Source organism: Lissotriton vulgaris, chromosome 7 (assembly GCF_964263255.1).
Source record: "Lissotriton vulgaris chromosome 7, aLisVul1.2, whole genome shotgun sequence".
In the NCBI taxonomy this organism is placed as follows: domain Eukaryota; kingdom Metazoa; phylum Chordata; class Amphibia; order Caudata; family Salamandridae; genus Lissotriton; species Lissotriton vulgaris.
In genome coordinates, this window is record NC_141695.1 from 1,108,335,459 (window position 1) to 1,108,355,554 (window position 20,096).

The following is a 20,096-nucleotide window of genomic DNA, read 5'->3' on the forward strand; positions in this document are numbered from 1 at the left end:
GGGCTATCCCTAGTTCCCTTCTTAAAAATAGGGACCAAAATACTTCCCCTCCAGGAGGCAGGAACCGTGTTTGACAAGAAGCAGGCTTTGAACAATGGATACAGGATTTTGCTCCACATTAGGGGATCCTGCTTTAAAACTGTCATAGGGAGTTCATCGGGACCCATTGCACCAGAGGCGCGCATGTTCCTTATGGCTATTTCAATTGATTCCTCTGTGGGGTAATTAATGAGTCCTTCAGGCGTTGCAGCTAGGACAATATCCTCACCTGAAATGCCATTCCCAGCATAGAGGTCCCGAATATATGTGATCCAAACCTCTTCAGCTATAGGGATGGGGCGAGGGCTTGTTCTAGTACCGCATCCCCTCCCAATTATTGCCCAAAAATCTCTAACCCTACCATGGACAACTGATTCCCTTAAGTTAATCCAAACTGTATCTTCGTTCTCCTTTTTTATTTTCGCCTTTAATCTACATCTCTTTCTTTTTAACCTAGAGATTTCTTTTTCACGTTCCATAACTCTGTCTAAATATTGCTCACGGACTAGTTTATTTATTTCTTTGTTCAGGATGCGTAGTGTACTAGGCACAACTGCCCCTTTTCTAGGGCGGGTAGCCTTTTTTACATCTAAAATGATATTTCGCATAAGATTTTCAAAATTAACTATTTCTAAACCACGCCACTCATTGAGTTCTAGTAGAGTCTTACATAGTTTATCGTGGACCCCATTAATGGCAGAGGGATTCCAAAAGCATCTTCCCGTAGAAGCATGAAAAGCTACATCACTGCCATTAAGGGCCCATGGCACAGTGGGCATAGGGTTTAAGGAAATAGTTATGAGCATTATACAATGATCGCTCAGAGTTGTTGGGATTATTTTAAGATCCTGAATACAGGGAAACAAACCATAATCCGATATTGCATAATCAAGAATAGAAAACCCGAAAGGGGACTTGTGTGTAAATTTAGCAGGCACATCAGACGGGAGTCTCCCATTTAATATAAGTCCGTCGACTGCCGCAAGTTCTTCTAGCAGAATCTTCCCTCTTTTATTAGTTACTATTTTATCTGGGAAGAGGGATTGGGGTACAAAATGCGCTTCTTCTTTGGGTTTATTTCTGAAAAGCTTCAGACTAGTATTGGAAATTTTGCAATTCAGATCTCCTACTAGGATAACTTCCGGAGGAGATGGTACATTTTTAATTTGGCCAATATATCGAAATACCTGCTTCAATATGAGATTAAAACGCTCTTCAGGAGGGATATACACATTAATAATAACAACGGAGGACTTTTTTAAATTACCAGACAGGTTTGCTATTGTTATAGCTTGGAAAAGATTACTAGGGTCAGTGTAATGGGAAAACCTCCACTGCAAGTTATTAGATAATAAACAGGCAATTCCCTCCCCTAGCGTGACCTTTCTTGGAAGGGGCGGCAGGAACTTCCAGTACATAGAAATCTTTTAAAATGACCAGCAAATTAATACACCAAGTTTCCTGGATGCAGATCACATTCGCTCCCATAGAAAATAAAAGGTAACATTTCTCTGGGCTATTATGAATCCCTGCCGCGTTCCAAGAAATGATTTTCAATGGGGTGTTAAAGATGGTGAAACAATTTGGGGTTATCTGTGGTCTTGGTAGATAAAGCACTGTGCAGCCAATTCCACCGATTATTATCCTCTATTAAGGAAGAATTCTGAATCAGTGGAAGTGGCTTAACCTGGGAGACCGAACGTTTCCCTTTAGAGACCCAGATCTTCAGGTCTCTAAGTGCAGAGGCTGTCCCATTTTGTCTATCACCCTTAAATGTCATCCCACGGGAAGGGTGAATATTACCGGAACTAAAAATAGGGAGAACATCAATGCCGGTTCGTTGGAAATTCTCTGCTTGCTGCAATATCAAATTTACAATAATTGTGGAGTAAAATTTAACCCTTAAACATGAGACCCTGTCTCCACCAAACAAAGAAACTAGTTCAATGTCCCTAGATTGAATAGGGTGAAGACTTTCCACCTCGCTAAAACGTTTAAGTAGCCATGTTCTATTTAAGGGTAAGTCAGCATCAAATAATGGTACAAAGTCTAGCACTCGAGTGTCCACATAAGCCTTTAAGTTTTTTGGCTGGAGAGAGGGAGGTGGGCGATCTCCAACCTCTGGTGCCAGGGAAAAAGGAGAGGCCAGAGGATTAAGTGGCCCAAGTTGATGTGAAGTAGAGGCTCTTGTCGCCACCGATACGGTAATATTAGGGACCGGACCCTCCTTTTGTAGTAAATCTTCCACAGCCGTTGGTGGACCACATTCACTGCCCACCTTTAAAGACATAGAAGTTGGATCTAAGTCTGTTTCTTCCTTCTCAGACAAGACTATAGAGTTTTGGAAGATTATTTGTCGTTGTCTTTTCTTCCTGTATTTGCGGATCGGTTTCCTTTTATTCCCTTTATTCTTTCTATGTTTTCCGTTTTTTACCTTTGCTTCTTGTTTATCTTCAGGTTGTTCTTTTTTATTTTCCGACAAGAAAATTGGAAATAGATCTTGAACCACTTTGGAGCCAGATATAGATTTGTTTTCTTCCTCAATCTCGAGAACAGAGTTCATTACACAATTGGGAACTGCAGTCAAAGGCAATACTGTAGTATGCATTTCATGATCAATTACTGCAGCTTTTATACCGGAATTCACTATAGGCTCGTTTATTTTCCCCTTAGGAGAGCTAGATTCGGTTTTAGGGGAAGGAACACTCATTGTTTCAGATGTTTTTTGTAGCAATGTCTTCAGTATTTGAGTAACTGAATCCAGGATACAATCCGAGCTGCCTACAAATTTCCCCAGAAGAAATAGTATAGAGGCTAATAATTGTTCCAGAGCAATCAAAGATTCCGATATAGGTTTATTACCAGCTTCAGCTGTAGGACAAATCTCAGATAGATTAAGATCCGGACTCCTGGAAGCTTTTAGCAGATCAGACATGTCCTGACCATTTAACGAGGGAGTACTACTATATAACATTAGCCCAGATGGAGTAGCACCCCCAGATGGCTTATTGGGTTCTAAAGCCTCCAAGCTGGCTGCATCTACATAACGGCCGCACAGTTCAAGATCGATAGATAATGATGAGGCTTCACCACCTAACCTGTCATTCACAGAAGGAGCTTGAGGCATAAGTGGTTGATTCTCTAATTTTCCTTCTGTTGCGAGAACACCAAGCTTACTCTCCCCCTTTCCTTCAAGCTGAACAAGACAGGAATTCACCACAGCTGCTGTTTGCGGTGGCACGGTCAGCAAGGCTGGTGACATAGAGTTAGTAATAACTTGAGTAGGATCCTCCTGAGCCGCAAAGAGGAGGGCTTCCTTTACAGCGGTATTAGACTTCTTATCCACAGGTTTATCCCATAACTCAAAGAGTTGGCATTGACCCTTCAGCGGGGGATTATTTACGGATTTATTTCGCGTGGGATTGGGAACAGTTTTAGCACTAGATCTTCCTCCCACTAGTCTTCCTGAGCGTAGTTTTTTTGACATCTTTTGCAGACTCTTCCCACAATTCGTTGTTATTCAAATAGTATGCCTCCGGAAGAGGAAATCACAGAATAATACAATGTCCGTAAAAAAAAAAATAAAGCTCTGGAGATGCAACAATAACTCACCGGTGGAAGATAGCCAAGAAACGACTTATTAATGTTGCCCAGTGTTACTTCCACTAGCAGCCAGAGGTGTATAATAAGAATAGCGTCCAGTGACAACGCAAATGAAAATAACCGGGCCCAGCCCAGCCTACCTCAGCCACTGAGGGCCACAGAGGGCCCGCCCTTTGCCCGGGCTTCGCCCCGGGCGCTCCCGCGACGCGGGGAGTGCGCGCAATTTCAAGCGCCTCCGGTGGCGGGAACTGGCGATGGCGGCTCCTGCCGCTATGCCCCCAGGGAAGTGTAGTCCCGCGGCCGCTGCGTTGGAATGCAGCGGCGGGAAGGCTGCGGCAGCAACAGCGGTGTCCCAGGCAGCAGGAATGCGGAGCTTAAGGTTCGCCCCAAAAACACACAAGGTAAGCGTTGAAACACCCGCTCCACCGGGAGTGCGCGCAATTTCAAGCGCCTCCGGTGGCGGGAACTGGCGATGGCGGCTCCTGCCGCTATGCCCCCAGGGAAGTGTAGTCCCGCGGCCGCTGCGGTGGAATGCGGCGGCGGGAAGGCTGCGGCAGCAACAGCGGTGTCCCAGGCAGCAGGAATGCGGAGCTTAAGGTTCGCCCCAAAAACACACAAGGTAAGCGTTGAAACACCCGCTCCACCGGGAGTGCGCGCAATTTCAAGCGCCTCCGGTGGCGGGAACTGGCGATGGCGGCTCCTGCCGCTATGCCCCCAGGGAAGTGTAGTCCCGCGGCCGCTGCGGTGGAATGCGGCGGCGGGAAGGCTGCGGCAGCAACAGCGGTGTCCCAGGCAGCAGGAATGCGGAGCTTAAGGTTCGCCCCAAAAACACACAAGGTAAGCGTTGAAACACCCGCTCCACCGGGAGTGCGCGCAATTTCAAGCGCCTCCGGTGGCGGGAACTGGCGATGGCGGCTCCTGCCGCTATGCCCCCAGGGAAGTGTAGTCCCGCGGCCGCTGCGGTGGAATGCGGCGGCGGAAAGGCTGCGGCAGCAACAGCGGTGTCCCAGGCAGCAGGAATGCGGAGCTTAAGGTTCGCCCTAAAAACACACAAGGTAAATATTGCGGGATTTCATGGCAACAGATTTCTGCGCCGTCAACTAATTCCCTGCAAGTGATTTAATATGCATTTTGATTGATCTGAGACTGACCACTATTTTTGCATTTTGCAATGTTCAATGAATTATTCCTTACAAAGCTTTGTGGTTTTCATTTTATTCCTGACTCCAGAGAGATTATTTTACGATATACTATAATATTCATTTGTGTTGTGATGCTACTAGAGACGCATTGTCTCATCTATTATTGAGGTTTAAATCCATCCCCAATTCTGCGTAGGCACATTATCTTAAATTTAACAAAGACAGTGGCAACACCATTAACGAGTTGAAAACCTTTATTTTTCCTAGTTTGTTCCTCTTTCTATGTGTGCCTCATTCTGCTGCACACATAGAAAGAAGACAACGCCTCTTAGGATTGTTTTCGTGCAGGAAGGGGCACAATCCTGCCGACAACACAGGCACCCTTGTACTCTGGTGCAAGGGGGCCTGCCTTGGCACAAGGTTGCCGAAATGGCACCAGTGCAAGGGGGAAGGACAGGAATGGACCGGATTGCATAAATACAGTGCATTCCTGCCATTTCACTTTGGTGTAGGGCAAAGCAGTGAGGTGACTTGTTGCGCTGCACTACACCAAATACCTGTAGATGAGGGCCTATTTGTTTTGGTTGTAATTAATATGGTGGTTATCATGAGAAACAGGGCCAGACTGGCTGTAGTGGGCACCGGGTGTTACCCCGGTGGGCCGCTAAGGTTGGGGCTGGTTTTGGGCCTCTGGGGGGCTGTTTTTGTTACGGGGGCAGCAATATCAACCCGCTGTAATTATATAGGCCGAAACCAGCCCTAGCAAACAGCTCGACCACCCCCTCCAACATCCCCCACCGGGGGGCGGCACAGCAGTTGGCCAGGGCCGGTTTTGGCTAGTTCGGCTCTAATGCAAAAGGGCGCTTCACAGCATTCAGAGTTTTACAATAGAAGAAATCTACATCTCAGCAAAATCTTTAGAGAGTAGACTCAGTTTTCTCAGATTGTGTGGAGGGACCAGTTGTCAGGAAAATCAAGATAATAGGCATCACCTGTGGTCAAAGTAAATGAGGATTCATCACAGGGGCTGATCAAAGAATATGGACATAGGGATTAGGTACACTTACGGTTTCTTATATTTTAGTTATTTAGAACATTATAGCTTTAATATTGATTTTATTAATTAATATTGATTGCAAAATGAGTGCCAGTTGTATCTTTCCCAAACCAAGATGGCACCCATACAAGGAAGATCTCATGTCAACTGAGAAGAAATATGAACTAGAATGTGGTTGACATCTTTGAACTCTAATATATTGAGGAGCTTAACCAGATGAACCTCGCATCCAAATGGCTGCATTTTGTCCTCGCAAATTCTTGCTCACTTTGAAGACAGAATTGCCCTATTGCTATCCTTGTAAATTCTCTTGTTGTTGGCGTACTGCTATCAGCGTTCGTTTGGACTTGAAAACTTTCTTCAAAGGTAATATTGTTTTGTGATTGAATATATTTAAGTAAGGTTACTTTCTTGTCTGTGGAGTGACAATCTCTCATTCCTTCTAAAGACTTTGAACCAAGTGCTTGATATGGCTTTCTGAATTTATTGGGATTGTATTTGACATTATATAACGCATATGAAGGATTAGTTTCTGTGTGCACACATTATTTCACTCAGGGTAGGTAGATTTTAGGCTAATATTCCACATTATATGTTGCAGGCAAATCATTTGTAATCGCAAGCACATGTATCTGCAGTGTTGCCAAACTATAAAAGGTATTTCAAATACAGTATGTTTGATAGGTCAGTACAGGAGAATACAAATCAATATTTGATTACTCTTTCAAGCACTTAAAAGCATGAGACAACCCCATACTAGGCCCAAGAGAGGGTGCTACTCAGCGACATTATGTATTTTCCCCAATTCCTCTTTCCCCCATGGTCTCAGAAAAAATGTTCTCACCTCCTTGGGTAAAAAGTACATAAGACGTTACAGCATCGAACTCCTGACATCCCTGCAGTGGATCTGTGAATTTGACAGATTGGCAAGCCTACGTTGACCCACTGGTTGGGTATTATGGGTCCAAAAGTTTTTGCCCTGTGCGAAACAGTTCTTGCCATTAATGCCCTACAGAATAATCTGACTGAGACCCGAGTTTTTTTTACTTTGTCAGCAGATATCAAACTTTTTTATTGATTAGATTGATTACAATCAGTTAAACATTATTTCCCAGAGGAAGCTGTTAATGTAATCAATTCATCTATATTGCAGTCTGAGGACACTGCCTCAGTGCTGATTAATGCAGTTAATGTTCCTTCCATAGCTATCACAGTTACCACAAAATTCTTGTATTCAACTCGAATTCCATTAGCAGCTCTTGAACGATTTTCTGGAGACCCTATCAAAATCGTGCAATTTATAAATCAATATAGTTGCATTTTTATTCTGTACAGCGGTGTTTACTACCACGGAATTTAAAGTGGCTTTTATAATCATCCTATTCAACTTGGGATGTTATCTTGGTCACTACCCTTAGATTCTCAAAAGAGTCCTCTGACATATGACGTGGAAGGTTTTAAGGCACAACTAGAGCGAATGTTTGTAGGCAGTCGGTAGCTCAGGTTTATTGGAATTCAAGTAGAATAAAAACGATTTGGTGAGTTATTTAGAACAGTTTGAATGCCTGGATTTAGAAACAGGAGGGCTCAAGGAAAGTAGCTACTCTTTTTTGTAAAGTGCTCGGTGAAGATTTGAAGCATATGCAAGCTTGGGTACTGAATAGACCTAATAATTGTGATAAATTAATTGATTTACTATTACAAATGGATCACAGACTGGTGGAACGTAAGGGTGAGAAAAGGTGAAGTGAATTTATGGAACAAAACCATACTAAGTACTAGAGAGGGTGCTTCGTAGAGACATGGTTTTTCCCAATTCCCCTTTCCCCCTGTATACTCAAGATTGGCTTTTAGTCGCATTGGAATACAAGGTGGGTGAGAAGAAGGAGTATCATAGTCCAGACACCCCAGAGATAGACTTTCGGTATGCTGACCAGTTAGAGCCATAAGCCTGTCTCGCTTGGGCACCAGCTGGCAAGACACACCTTTGTTCTTGGATGTGTGTGTGTGTGTGTGTGTGTATTTGAATATATGTAATATATAACCTTACTGAGACAGTTCCAGTATCAAATAATAAACATTCTTTTGATGGTTTCTTATATTCTTTATTTGATCTCTTGCTGATTCTCTTTATACAGCATATACAGCGTACAGCATTCACGTGTTTCGTGCACTCTGCGCTTCTTCAGGGCTGTTACAACATAAAGAAATACAAATCAATAACTACTTAATTTAACAATTGCATCATACATACTAAATACATACATAAACAGAAATGTTTTTTTAATAATCACTAACAGAACAGAATATTGTACAATGCATTCTACATAGGGTGTGTCCCTAAGTGCTATGTTATTGCAATTCCCCGTCAATGCCATGAACATTTATCATTCACAATTCTCAGTATCTTGTGTGCATTTCAGAAATACATAGTTCTGCTTACCAATTTTTCACTCTTTATATTTTACCATGGGTATGTCTCTATACTCTGTACACAATAAAAAACCACTGTAAGCTGCATCTTAGTTATTGGCTATGGGTGCTCGGGCTCTTGGAGAATCTACAAACCATATATATTCCTGCGACCAGAAGGGAACCAGCCAACGTGACAAGAAGTGACAGACGAAAACATTGACACAAGTGGCTGTTTTCCTACATTTTGTTCATATTTTTTTCATTTGAACAATTACTTTCTTTGGGAAAACCTTTAGCGATCTACACAAATGATCTCTTGTTGAATTGAGAAATATGTCTACTTTTTAGAAATGCATAGCTTTCTGGCATCACCCATGGGTTTTATACCTGTTTCCACCACAAACTGGAAATAGGCTGAAAGTGCAAACATTCATAAAAATGAGCTACTTCTTAGAAAAATGCCAAAACTGTGGTTAAAAAATTGTTTGTTTTGTCCATGCAACCCTGCATGTTACGGAAAGCTGGTGATTTTAGAACAGCAAACCTTTCATTTCTGCCATTGTTTGGAAAAAAAATACTTTTTTGACTGAACTTTTTTCCCATCCCCCCCCCCCAAATAAAACCCAAATGGTGCTACATTTTTGAGTATTTTCTCAGTCATAGGGAATCCAGCATCCCTGGTTACCTTGGGAATCCCCGTAAGATTGGGAAATAAAGGACAGAATTTTTTTGTGGATACCTTTAATGGAAAAATGCTATGGAGGCTTAAGTACGGACTACCCCAAATAGCCAATAAAGGGCTCAGCACTGGGGTGGAAAAGCCTCAGTGATTAAGGTGTATAAGAGTTTAGCATTACTTAGTGTGGCTATTTCTTCATGCTACTATATTGAAAGGCACTTTGCCTTTGTATGCTGAAAAGTAATGACTGGGACAAGTATGGGGGAACGTAGAGAAAATGCCCGGTTACTTATCAGTAATCTTCATTAATGCCTACAAATTGAGACTATGGTTTTGCTGATTTGGGATATAAGGTTCTTTCTGCTACATGTAATAGCCACACAGCTTTGTTAATAAAAGTTTTCTTGTTTTATTGCAACTTATGTCCTGGAGCCTTTTTTCTCATGAGGTGAATATTGTATTGTATTGTAATTGTAATTGCATTTATATAGCACTTACTACCCCTGACGAGGAGTCAAAGCGCTTTTTCGGTAGGTAGCACGCTACTCCTGGACCATAGAAGATTTGTGTTGAATTAGTATAGTACAAAATGCAAGTACATTTTAAGTGGTGGATAGGTTAGTCAGTTATTTGGATTTGGAATATAGCAGAAGGATAGAGGAGGAAAAAAGGTGTGTATTTATATAGCACTTGTTACTCCTGATCGGTGTTGAATCGCTTTTCTGGCAAGTAGTATGCCACTCCGGAACCCATAAAGGATTAGTGTTGAAAATTAGTATAGTAAAATATAAAGTAATTTGAGTAGTGGATATGTTATTCAGTTATTTGGGTAGAGAAGGGTAGGTGGCGGGATAGAAGAGGGAAAGAGTTTTGTATTTATATAGTGCTTGCTACCCCTGATGGGGTTTTGAAGTGCAAGTAGCACGCTACTCTGGAACCCATAAGTATTAGTGTTGAATTAGTATGGTGAAACATGACAGTCATTTTAGTGGTGGATATGTTAGTCAATTATTTGGATTGAGAAGGGTTGGGGAGGGGTATAAAAGGGAAAAGGTTTGCATTTATAAAGCCCTTATAACCCTGATGGGGTGTTGAGACGCTTTATTGTCGAGTAGCCCGCTACTCTGGAACCCATAATGAATTAGTGGTGAATTAGTATAGTTGAATTTGGAATTTGAGAAGTGAACATGTTAGTCTGTTGGGATTGGTATAGTAAAAGAGGTGTCAGATGATGCAAGGAGGGGTAGAGTAGGAAAGAGTCTAGAAAGAGTTATTTTGGGGGTTATAGTAGTGGTATGGGGTTTGGGATAAATGAGAGAGGGGAATATAGAGGATATATTGCTAAATGTATAGGATGGGAGATAGGGTAGTGCATTTGAAAGAGTAGTAGAAAGAAGTTTGAGTTGAGTCAGAAGGTTGGGCTAGAAGATATATTGAGAGAAGTATAGGCTGAGAAATAGGGTAGTAAGGTCCAGCCATGCCAAAGTTTTATTTCTTGGATATTCTCCACAGTGTTGACTAAAAATAGTAATGGGTTGATGAGGTAATGGTTAAATTACAATAGAGAATCCCATGAGTCTGATCCCCTTATCCCAGTGGCGGCCGGTACGAATCAGGGGTAGTGGGGGTGTCAAAAATAAAAAGAAAAAAAAAGTACCATATCCTTGCCGCATCTCTCATCCGTCAGGACTTGGGAAGCAGGAAGCACACAGGCTCCCCTGACCAATCGCAACGCTGCAATGTGTTGTGATTGGTCTGAGCGTCGTGTTTCAACTCTCAGCCAGGAACAGGGAGCCTGGGCATGTTCTCCACACAGGCTGTTATGCAGCCTGTATGGAGAACAGGGAAAGTATGCATGACTGTTGAAACAGTCATTTGCACTTAGGAGTGGGGCAAACTACTCCTCCCCTGTCATCGGAACAGCCCGCCCACTTCACCCGCAGGAAAAAATAAAATGATGATAACGTTCTGTTATTATAATTTTCTTTTTCTTTTGTTATACTACTTAAAGGAAGTGGGGCGACGCTCCTCCGCCACTGCCAGGGCTGGACTGGCCGTTGCGGGCACCGGGCTATCCCCCGGTGCGCCACAAGGGTGGGGGCCGGCTTTGGGCCCCTGGCGGCCGTTTTTGTTGCAGGGCTGTTTTGCAGCATAGCTGCAAAATCGGCCCTGTAACAAAATCGGCCGAAAACCGGCACCGGCAAAGTGCTCCGTGGCACCCCCAACCTCCCCCCAGGGGGGCCGGCCGAGCACTTTGCCGGGGCTGGTTTTGGTTCTCAGTCCGGCCCTGGCCACTGCCTTCCTTAGCCTTGTTCCATTCAATGTTAGGATTTAGCCTGGCTGATGGTGAGGGTGGGCTTAACAACGTTACGTGTCATTTTATCAGTGCAATATCCACCCTCCATCTTCCCCATTAAACTCAAGCCCAAAATGTAGCCTTCCTTCTTCGATACTGATCCCCACTTCCCCATGTTACTGCTCACCTGAATTTCATTTTTTTGTCTGTTTATAACACTCACCCTGTTTATAAAAAGTGCACAAATCACCAGCTAGCTGAGCTAGTTTTCCTAGCGCAGACCTGCTCATAAAAGCGCCAAAATCAGAATCTAGCGCAGCATGCTCATCAAAATTGGCCCTAGGCTAAGCATTCTAAGAGCAGAGCCTTGGGAATTATAGAGTTAATACTCACTACCATTCCTATGTGATTCTTCGAGTTTATCCATTTGTATCTCTTCCTTTGAGGGACTTTACAACTTGTACATTTGCAATTTTTTCTATTTATATCTCTTCCCTGTGTGACTTTACAACTTCTGTACATTTGCAATTTTTTTTCCTGTTTGTATCTTTTATGTAACTCATGTAATCCTAAATCCTTATGTATCGCAAATGGTTCTTTTGTAAAGCGCTCTGACACCTTCGGGTAATGTTCGCGCTTTAGAAAATCGCATTAAATAAATAAATAAATACATAAACCAATCCCAGTGCTAAGCACTGTGCCTGTACAGGCTTCAAGGCAATGAAACATCTAGAAACATCTGGACACAGCCTGAAACCCCTTCCAAAGACAGGCGTGAGGATATGCACGCGTCTAGATCACCGGCGCGCGTGCGTACTTTTGGAGCCACAGGTAGTCCTGACATCTGGGAGCGGACGCGTATGATGGTCACCAGATGGGACCAAGTAGACCAAGGGAGAGATAACAGAAAGTAACTCCAAGTGGGAGGAACGTATCCTATAACCCTAGACTACGATCTTAGAACATAAATAATTTACATATACCATAAAGAAATAACTACACGAAGCTTCCCGCAATTGGAGTACACCCATGTATAAGAATTGTCCCTAAACTAAAGAATTGTCAGTGTTGGTATTTAAATTAAGTTTTGGAAACATATTTCGGTTCTACCTTAGATATTGTGAAGGAAAGTTTCGTCTATATTATAAAGAATATGGCTGATTTTAAGTAATGAATAGTGTAAAGATGGCGGACTGCGCAGTACCCTCGAAAGGTCATCTTCCGAATAGAACATGATAAGCCAATAAACTCGTTGTCCACCATGCGGGCATCATAGGTTACCGCGGAACCAGTGGTAGTTACATTACCAAACGAAATGTATTGCAATACTCAGTAATCAATAATACAATTTGTCGTGCTGTGAAGAAAATGAGGTTGGTAATAATAGTGCTTAGGTAGACTTGTGTATTTTTCCGAAAATTTAATTTCAGTCCAAAATGTTCATTCGATTCTGCTGATCCTAAATTAAATCATTAATACCTCCGTTCAATATCATCACAATATTTCCATTCTAAGATGGCCGCTATGACCCTCCACTTTTGCCCAGCGTTTGTGTTTGACTGGTTGCATGCTTAAGATTCCTATCTTGAGTGCATGTCAACAGCTGACTTTGTAGTCATTCTTTCATGCACGTTTAATTTTTTGCAGTTTTAGATGGCGTGACATATATTGTGGACACGGTTCTGTGTAGCCTGTTGGATGTTTGAGATTGATACACTATCGTTTCATGCCGTTTTAGTCCTTCGTTCATGTCTCCGGGTGTCAGGTTCCTCGGGGAGTCTGCCACGCAATTAAAGCCTTGAGGACTGAGTCAGTAGAACGGGGAGGTGACAGAGCGCGCAGAACAGAGGAAGGAGTGTGCGCATCTCTCGACCCGCATGCAGTAAAGCAGCTGAAAGCAGAGCAGGTAAGTGTAACTGACATCCCTGAAGAAATGTATTATAGAGCATGTTTCCTTCATAAGTAGCAAAGTGGTATAGTTTGTGTTACTGTGAATATGCCTTTCATTACTTTGCTTTTGGGAGATACCGTTTCTCGTTAAATCTACGCAAATCGCCAAAATATAAACTTGGTGTACAATTTCTGTGTTGGACTTATGTGCGGATTTTAGTGGTTTTTATAGCATTGTCATTTGTTTTGCATTTTGCCCATTGCTGAATGCCAGCCATCTCTTATACAAGTACATATCTTTTTCAAAGTGTGAATGAATACACAGCGAAACTCTAAACTATTCAAGAGTCTTCATTGACAGTGTTCATCTGCAGAATAAATGTAGTACCTGGGTATTGAACAAGTTGTACATATTAATCTAAAATGGACGAAGGAGGGAAGCGGACAAGGAGTCATCAATGGAGCAGCAGCACACAACCAAATATATTTACGGAGACAAACACCTGGAGATTTCTGTGTGAACAGTAAATCTCAGTCACTGTTTGAGTGTTTCAGGCGTGCAAGCGTCAAAAGAGTTTACAACAGATACGGAGAGTTTTCCAAGTTAGCTTTATTGTTGTTGAGGCTTGCTTTTCCGCACGACGGGATAAGGTTTAGTTGAAGTTCTTTTTTCCAAACCAGGTGGCATTGAGAGTTTAAACTTGAGCAGGATGTTTGTTTATTGGCTTTAAGGCAGTGCCTAATATGAGCGGGTGGTTGCCGATGGGGCCCCCGTGCACTCATTTTATCTGGACCGGCATTTGTTTTTGCTCATCCAACTTGGACCATAAGCAAGAGCAAAGAAAACACAAAAGGGGGAAAGAAGGAGGAAGAGAAGTTTGGAAAAACAATGATGAAGTCAGAAAACGGGGCGGAAAAAGAACGGATAAGAGCGAAATAAAGGGACAGGGAGTTTCGGGTGGTGGATGGAAGAACCATGAGGCAAAATCTGGGTTAATAGGACCGTTAAGCCTTTCGTAAATTGATGAAGAGCCTTTTTAAAAAAGTCTGCTATGCCAAAGCATCACTAATTGCTAGTGTGTGCCTACATTGGCTAAATAATACAATCATGGCATGATCTATCTCTCCCAGGCCACCATTAGAGTGCCTGAAAGAGTCCAGTTTGAAAACCAACTTGGTGCTGTTTTAGCACTTCCAAATCCCTGTGCAGCTGCAGGAATTTAGCGAAGCATCTCTGCTGTAAAAGGTCATTTCGGGGTCGTTAAAGCAGTTGTAAAAACAAATACGTGTCGGTGCCCAAATGTTTACACTACACAATGTTGGAGTTTACAAGTAGCAAAGATGGCTAGTCTTTTACTGCTAATTCAATTCCAAAGAGAGAAATCATATAAGAGAAAGCATGTGTGTCCATCTGTGTTTTCCGAAGAAAGTATTACATAACATTTTCAGTGCACAAGCATTGTGCACCGCCTGGAACATTAGGTTTAGCTTATTCACTAAGAATTTGGGACCATTGTGATGAAATGGGATTTGCGATGACGTTTATTCCTCCGTGCCACAAACTCTCTGTAGAGGCTAAGGGGAACGAGTGAAACATGGGGCATTTTGGCAAACCGGTCGCCGATTGTGTTCTCACCTGCTCGGTCATTTTCACATATCACACAAGTATATTGCACTTTCATATTTCACTGTGGTGTAAACAATTGTTAGATATGATGAGAGCGAAATAGAGGACTTTTAGCTGCTTAACAATTTCAGTTGATAAAGTCACTACCCATCCTTCTAAGGTTTAGCAAGAGAAAGGTCTTGATCTTTCTTTAAGTCTAAGGTTTTCACCCATTGGATGGCTCTCAGAGCACATCCATGTCAGGGGGCTCAGGTCCATCTATCAAGATGGTCTCTGTTTTTAACTACGTGCCAGACAAGACCACAAATAGCCCGTTCTAGATGGACTGATCCGAAGCCAGGGTGAGGAGTTCGTAAAGTAATGTAATTCTTTAATTTTTGTGACACCAGCATCTTTTTGTCATTGGCTCTTTTTTCATCATTTTAGTTTTGTTTGCTGCTCTTCATCACCCTTATCAAAGTATGTGTACTGAATGTAGGCAGTGGTCGAAATGCATAAAAAAATGTATAGGATCTGTGATGCGTACAAATGGGGTGGGTGAGTGAGCGTGGGGTCGGGGTCAAAGGCATGTTCAAAGAGACAAAATATTCATTAACTTTTTTCAGTCTCTTTCACCTTTAGGTAAACCCATATAAAATGATGCACAGCTTCAATGAAAAATGAATGCAGTTTAAGTTAATCAGTAGGAAACGCACTATTCTACATTTTGAAACCTCCATTAGTTACACATTGCAAAGGTATTTTTCTGATAATAGATATGGTGGGCAAAAAAAAATCAATTAACTAGGATGCGGCCTGGTTATTACTAGTGGCCAAGATTAATTGAAACTTACCATCCACCACCTTTTTGTTTTTACTTCGTGGACACAGCCAGTGGAGGCAGCAACTATGGTTACAGCTAGGGAAATGAATGGCATATCATTTGCATGACATATACTGCAAACAAAGAGTGATTCCGAGTTTCTTCGTGAGTGTGTGCTGAGGTAGTACTGGGCACAGGCAAAGGCACCCCTGGGCCATCATTGCCAGATCTCTAATGGATTTTAGGACATGAGGTCATATTGAAGATCAAATGGGATACACTAGGGAGTAACAAGTATACACGTCATTATTGAAACTTTGATGCATTCATAGAGTAGCCAATTTGGCTATCTTGTGCGCGTACATTTTTATATTCTAAGGTCACATGTTGCAAGCAGAAAATATCAGTTGGTGTGCAGGTACATTTTAATACAGAGTATGTGCAAGGTCTGATAAAAGACAGGGCATTGGTTAAGGTGTTTGTTTCACATGGTCTTGGGCTTGTTCTGAAAAAAAACCAATTAGGTAATACATTTTTTGATTAAAAGATTTAATTGTAATCCGTATTTGTAAAAGGTGCTTTAGGTATGGTTAAAAGCACTTGCACAGTCTACTTACATTGGCGTATTATTTTTGATATTTCTGTGGCTCTGACTAATACTGAAGTATGACCGCCTTCGATGTAGTGGCCGGCTAGTATCCCCAACCTTTTCTTTTTAGGTTGGCGCCCATGTTTGGGAGGGCACAGGGTAAGAACCCAATGACTGCTGGCCCATAAAAGCTTATCAAAACATTCAGAGCGGTCACGAGTTGCAAAGAAGGCTCGGGAGTTAAAACAAAAGGAGTGCGCGTGAGGGCTATAAACTGCAGAATCAAAGAAATATGAAATGGCAATGAGAGGCTTGGAGAGAATGAGGGAATGTGAGAGAGACTTCTAAACACCGAGTAGGGTGTCCCCCACGCTTTGAAAGTTTGCAGAGCTAAGACTGCTGTCACTTCAAACGTAGGGTGCATTAAATATCAGCGGAACAGGACTGATCCGTTTTGCTCATTGCTCGAAAGCCGATACCCTGCCATCAAACAACAAATACAATTCAATCACATATGGCTCTGATATGATTTACTGAATGGAGGGACACGTGAAACACCGAGCTAGGCTCAGTAACACACCTTCTACTATTACTCGCAGACCTGGCGGCAGCCAATAGGCCCCTCCTTCGATAACACACTTGTCTATTATAGCGAATCGTTTCAATTCTGAATTCTTCTGATTAACCATTGCTGAGCCGAACAAGTACACATAATTGTAGAATGTGCTGCATCCTTGATGGTTCCAGCCTTTGTAAGTCTGTTTTTAACTTGTACCTGCAGCTATTGTCATTGATTATTGACTCTTGTGTGTTTCCCTTGTAAACCTAAACTCACCATACTCAAATTCTTCCAAGATTCATTGGCATTTACACCTAACCAGCTCAATAGATGACCTTTCTCTTTCACATTGACCAATGGAAGGAACCCAGCTTTCCTAAGTGGTGCCTGCAGGAGGTAGTTTAGCATCTTTGGATCAGCACCATTTGTTGTCCCACTACTTTTGTCCAGCAGACCTGCGATTAATCTCCTTCCAGTTGTCAAAATAAACAAGCATAGAGAATAGGTCTGGGTCATCTGTCAGCCATTTGGCTTTGTCACAGATGTTCTTCTTTTGTTTTGTCATAGTTTTTGCAAAACGTTATTGTTGGGGGGCTGCTGAGCTCTCACCAACATAAAAAAATGTTGCCTAAAAGCATACATATGTTTTAGTCAGAGAACTACATAGGCCCATAATAGTCCCTGGCACTAAAACGATCTACTTGGTATCTGGATGTGCTCCTTATGAAAGAGCAGAATACCGTGCCGCGCAGAATACCGTGCAGCGCAAGGAAGGTACTCGCTGGCTGAACCATTGTCCCATGCTGTAGTGGGCAGAAGAAATGTGTGAATGCACAACAGCTGAATACATGAAGGGGAGCTGGCAGAAAGGCCTTTATAAATAGGCATATTACACAAATAATTTTAGTAAAATTAAAAGGTCTTGGCTGACGCCAGACCAATCAGATCTGCATCGAACAACACAGACACATCTTCATACACATATGCAAATACATAGATAAGCAATAGCACACACATTTGCAAGTTCATCAGGCACGCACAAATACAGATACACACTCATTTATGCAGATGTATATATGCATGCACATGTGCACAAAAGCTCGGGTGCAAGTGCAGGTATTGAGGAAATGGATTGCATGTTTACAAATATTTGCATGAGCATGCTCATATGTGCATCAAAGTGTATGCATGTAAGGGTATATCTCCTTTTTCTAGCGCGTGTACTTGTACACACCTGCTTGCACTTACATGCATAAGCATTCCCAAACAAAATGTGCGCAAAAAAAAAAAAACGATATGAGAACACACAAAAGGTCCTATGTCTTTTTATTGTCCTGAGCACGTAGGCGCTCACTCCATATACACAGTGGCACCCACACATTCTCTTACATTGTGACCTGTACACATACTCTCAGACATGCGCTCTCATACTGGTACATCTACAGACAAGCTCTCACTTGCACGCATATTCACATTGGCACATGTACCAACTGACATGCATATGTGTAGACTCATTGTGGCATCTCTCATACACGTGTTAATGTGCACACTCAGATATGCAACCAACACATACTCTCCCACATCTGTGCACTGACAAGCTGCATTACGAGCTTTTAAAAACGAATGCACTCTGGCAGTTATACTGCCTCCTACTTACTTCTGAACTGAAAGCGCCCAGAACAGATGGCAAGCATAGTGCCATGTGATAGTGCAGTTATCTTTTGTTTCTGTTAGTAAGTAAATATTGTATGATTTCCTAAAATCTTTTACAAAAGCAATGGCATAAAAGGTCACGGAGTTAAAAAAAAATAAAAGAAAGTGCAATATAAATTGTGCCATAAAATGAGACCGTGTAAAAGTTTGTGGTGTGGAAGCGTTTATCACCAAGCAGGGTAAACCCAAGATGTGGGGTCAGAAGTGATTTATATATGACAAATACTGGGTGAGACAACACTACGCGAGGCCAGAGCTAAGGAGTTTGCGGGCATGCAATATTATATTGCGCAAGCATGCATAGCGTTAAGTTTTGCATGGGCGGGTGCCAAGTTTGTACTCCATTTGTGGCAGAAAGACAATGATACTCCACCAAGGTCGATAAGAATCTGATAATAGAACCATGGAATGCATGCTATATGGGGTGTGGGTCTGTATGGTGCATGAAAGTGCGAAGGGCTCCACCAGAAGATTACGCCAGAAATAAATGGGGTGCTAGGTGGAAAATCAGAACAGTGTGTGTGACCCTAGAATAGTGCGTCCTTCATGCATGCTGGCGTGCACCTTAGGGAACAAAAATGCACGGTGCCTGAGTGAGAACATAGCCAGTTCATATGCAATGCTCCTCAAAAACGTGTTTCTGTTGCGGTTCACGATCGGCGGCTTGTAGGTTGCGGACTTTTGTCTCTGTTACTAGGGTAGTTCTTAAAGTCCTAGCTGCTTCTGCGTAGAATTTGCCTATTCGTGCGTGGGCCGTCAGGGGCGTGATGGTAAGAATAAGTGTTAGGGCCTCTTTGCAAGTTCTCACGCCATTTTGCTGAAACAGTGATCTTAAATATAATTGCCTTTGCCCAAGCAAAACTGGGCAGCAGCAGATGATGTGCCCGCCGATTCTGTGTGATAATGACACATGCAACATCCCTTGGTTTTCTCAAGCAGTCTATGTTTCCAGTGGGTCCGGCAGTCCCAGAGTGGCAGTGTAAGGTAGCCTAGTTCTCAGTATGTTCTGTAGGGGTGACCTTCCCAGCCTTGCTTTCAGATATGGTTGACTTGCTGTAATTTCGTCTGAGTCTCTCTGCGCCAGGGGTGTGCCTGATTTGCTCAAGGTCCTGTAGCCTTGAGATGTGTTTGCACTGCTTCTTTAGCAAGCTGTTCAGGCAGACCGTTGTTAGAGATGTGTCAGTTATGGTGTGCGGGGACCAGGCCAGTGTCTCCTGTGCCTTTGAGAGGTACCTAGCCTAAAGGCTGTTGTCCTGAAAAACTGCTTTTAGTGCTTCCCTAATTGATTAAGGACCCACCTTGATCACCCAGTGGTGCAATTTGATGATAGTACGAATGGTTTTATATCGAAATCCATTTTAAAAATGTAATGTTAATGAATTGTGTTTTTTTTATACTTTTATGTGCTTTTATGATATTCTGTATAGCGAAATAAAGCTTTGATTGAATTTGATGATATCGTTTTTGCATTCAACGTCCATTGTAGAAAAGTTAAGCTCCAACTGAATCAGGGTACGCCTAGTTGAGTATAGAAGATTGAATACCTTTCGGTAGGCCGTTATGTGCAGTCGCACCAGTTTTTCGGTTAGTTGAACCGGGAAGACTAGGTGGCCATAGCTCAGTGTGGGGATTAGTTTTGCTTGCATGACGCATCAAATACCCTCTGCAGAATGACTTTGGAGCTT

General features: G+C 42.5%; 1 protein-coding gene across 4 annotated transcripts in view; it reads left to right on the top strand.

The window, feature by feature from the left end:
* Positions 1-13,002: 13,002 nt before the first annotated feature.
* P4HA2 (prolyl 4-hydroxylase subunit alpha 2) overlaps positions 13,003-20,096 on the top strand; it is a 305,296-nt gene continuing 298,202 nt past the window's right edge. For 3 of the 4 annotated variants that reach the window (XM_086931565.1, XM_086931562.1, XM_086931563.1), the window contains exon 1: positions 13,003-13,137. The gene's annotated coding sequence lies outside the window, so the exon portion shown is untranslated. The remainder of the gene's footprint in view (positions 13,138-20,096) is intronic. The other variant, XM_086931564.1, reaches the window with a different exon arrangement.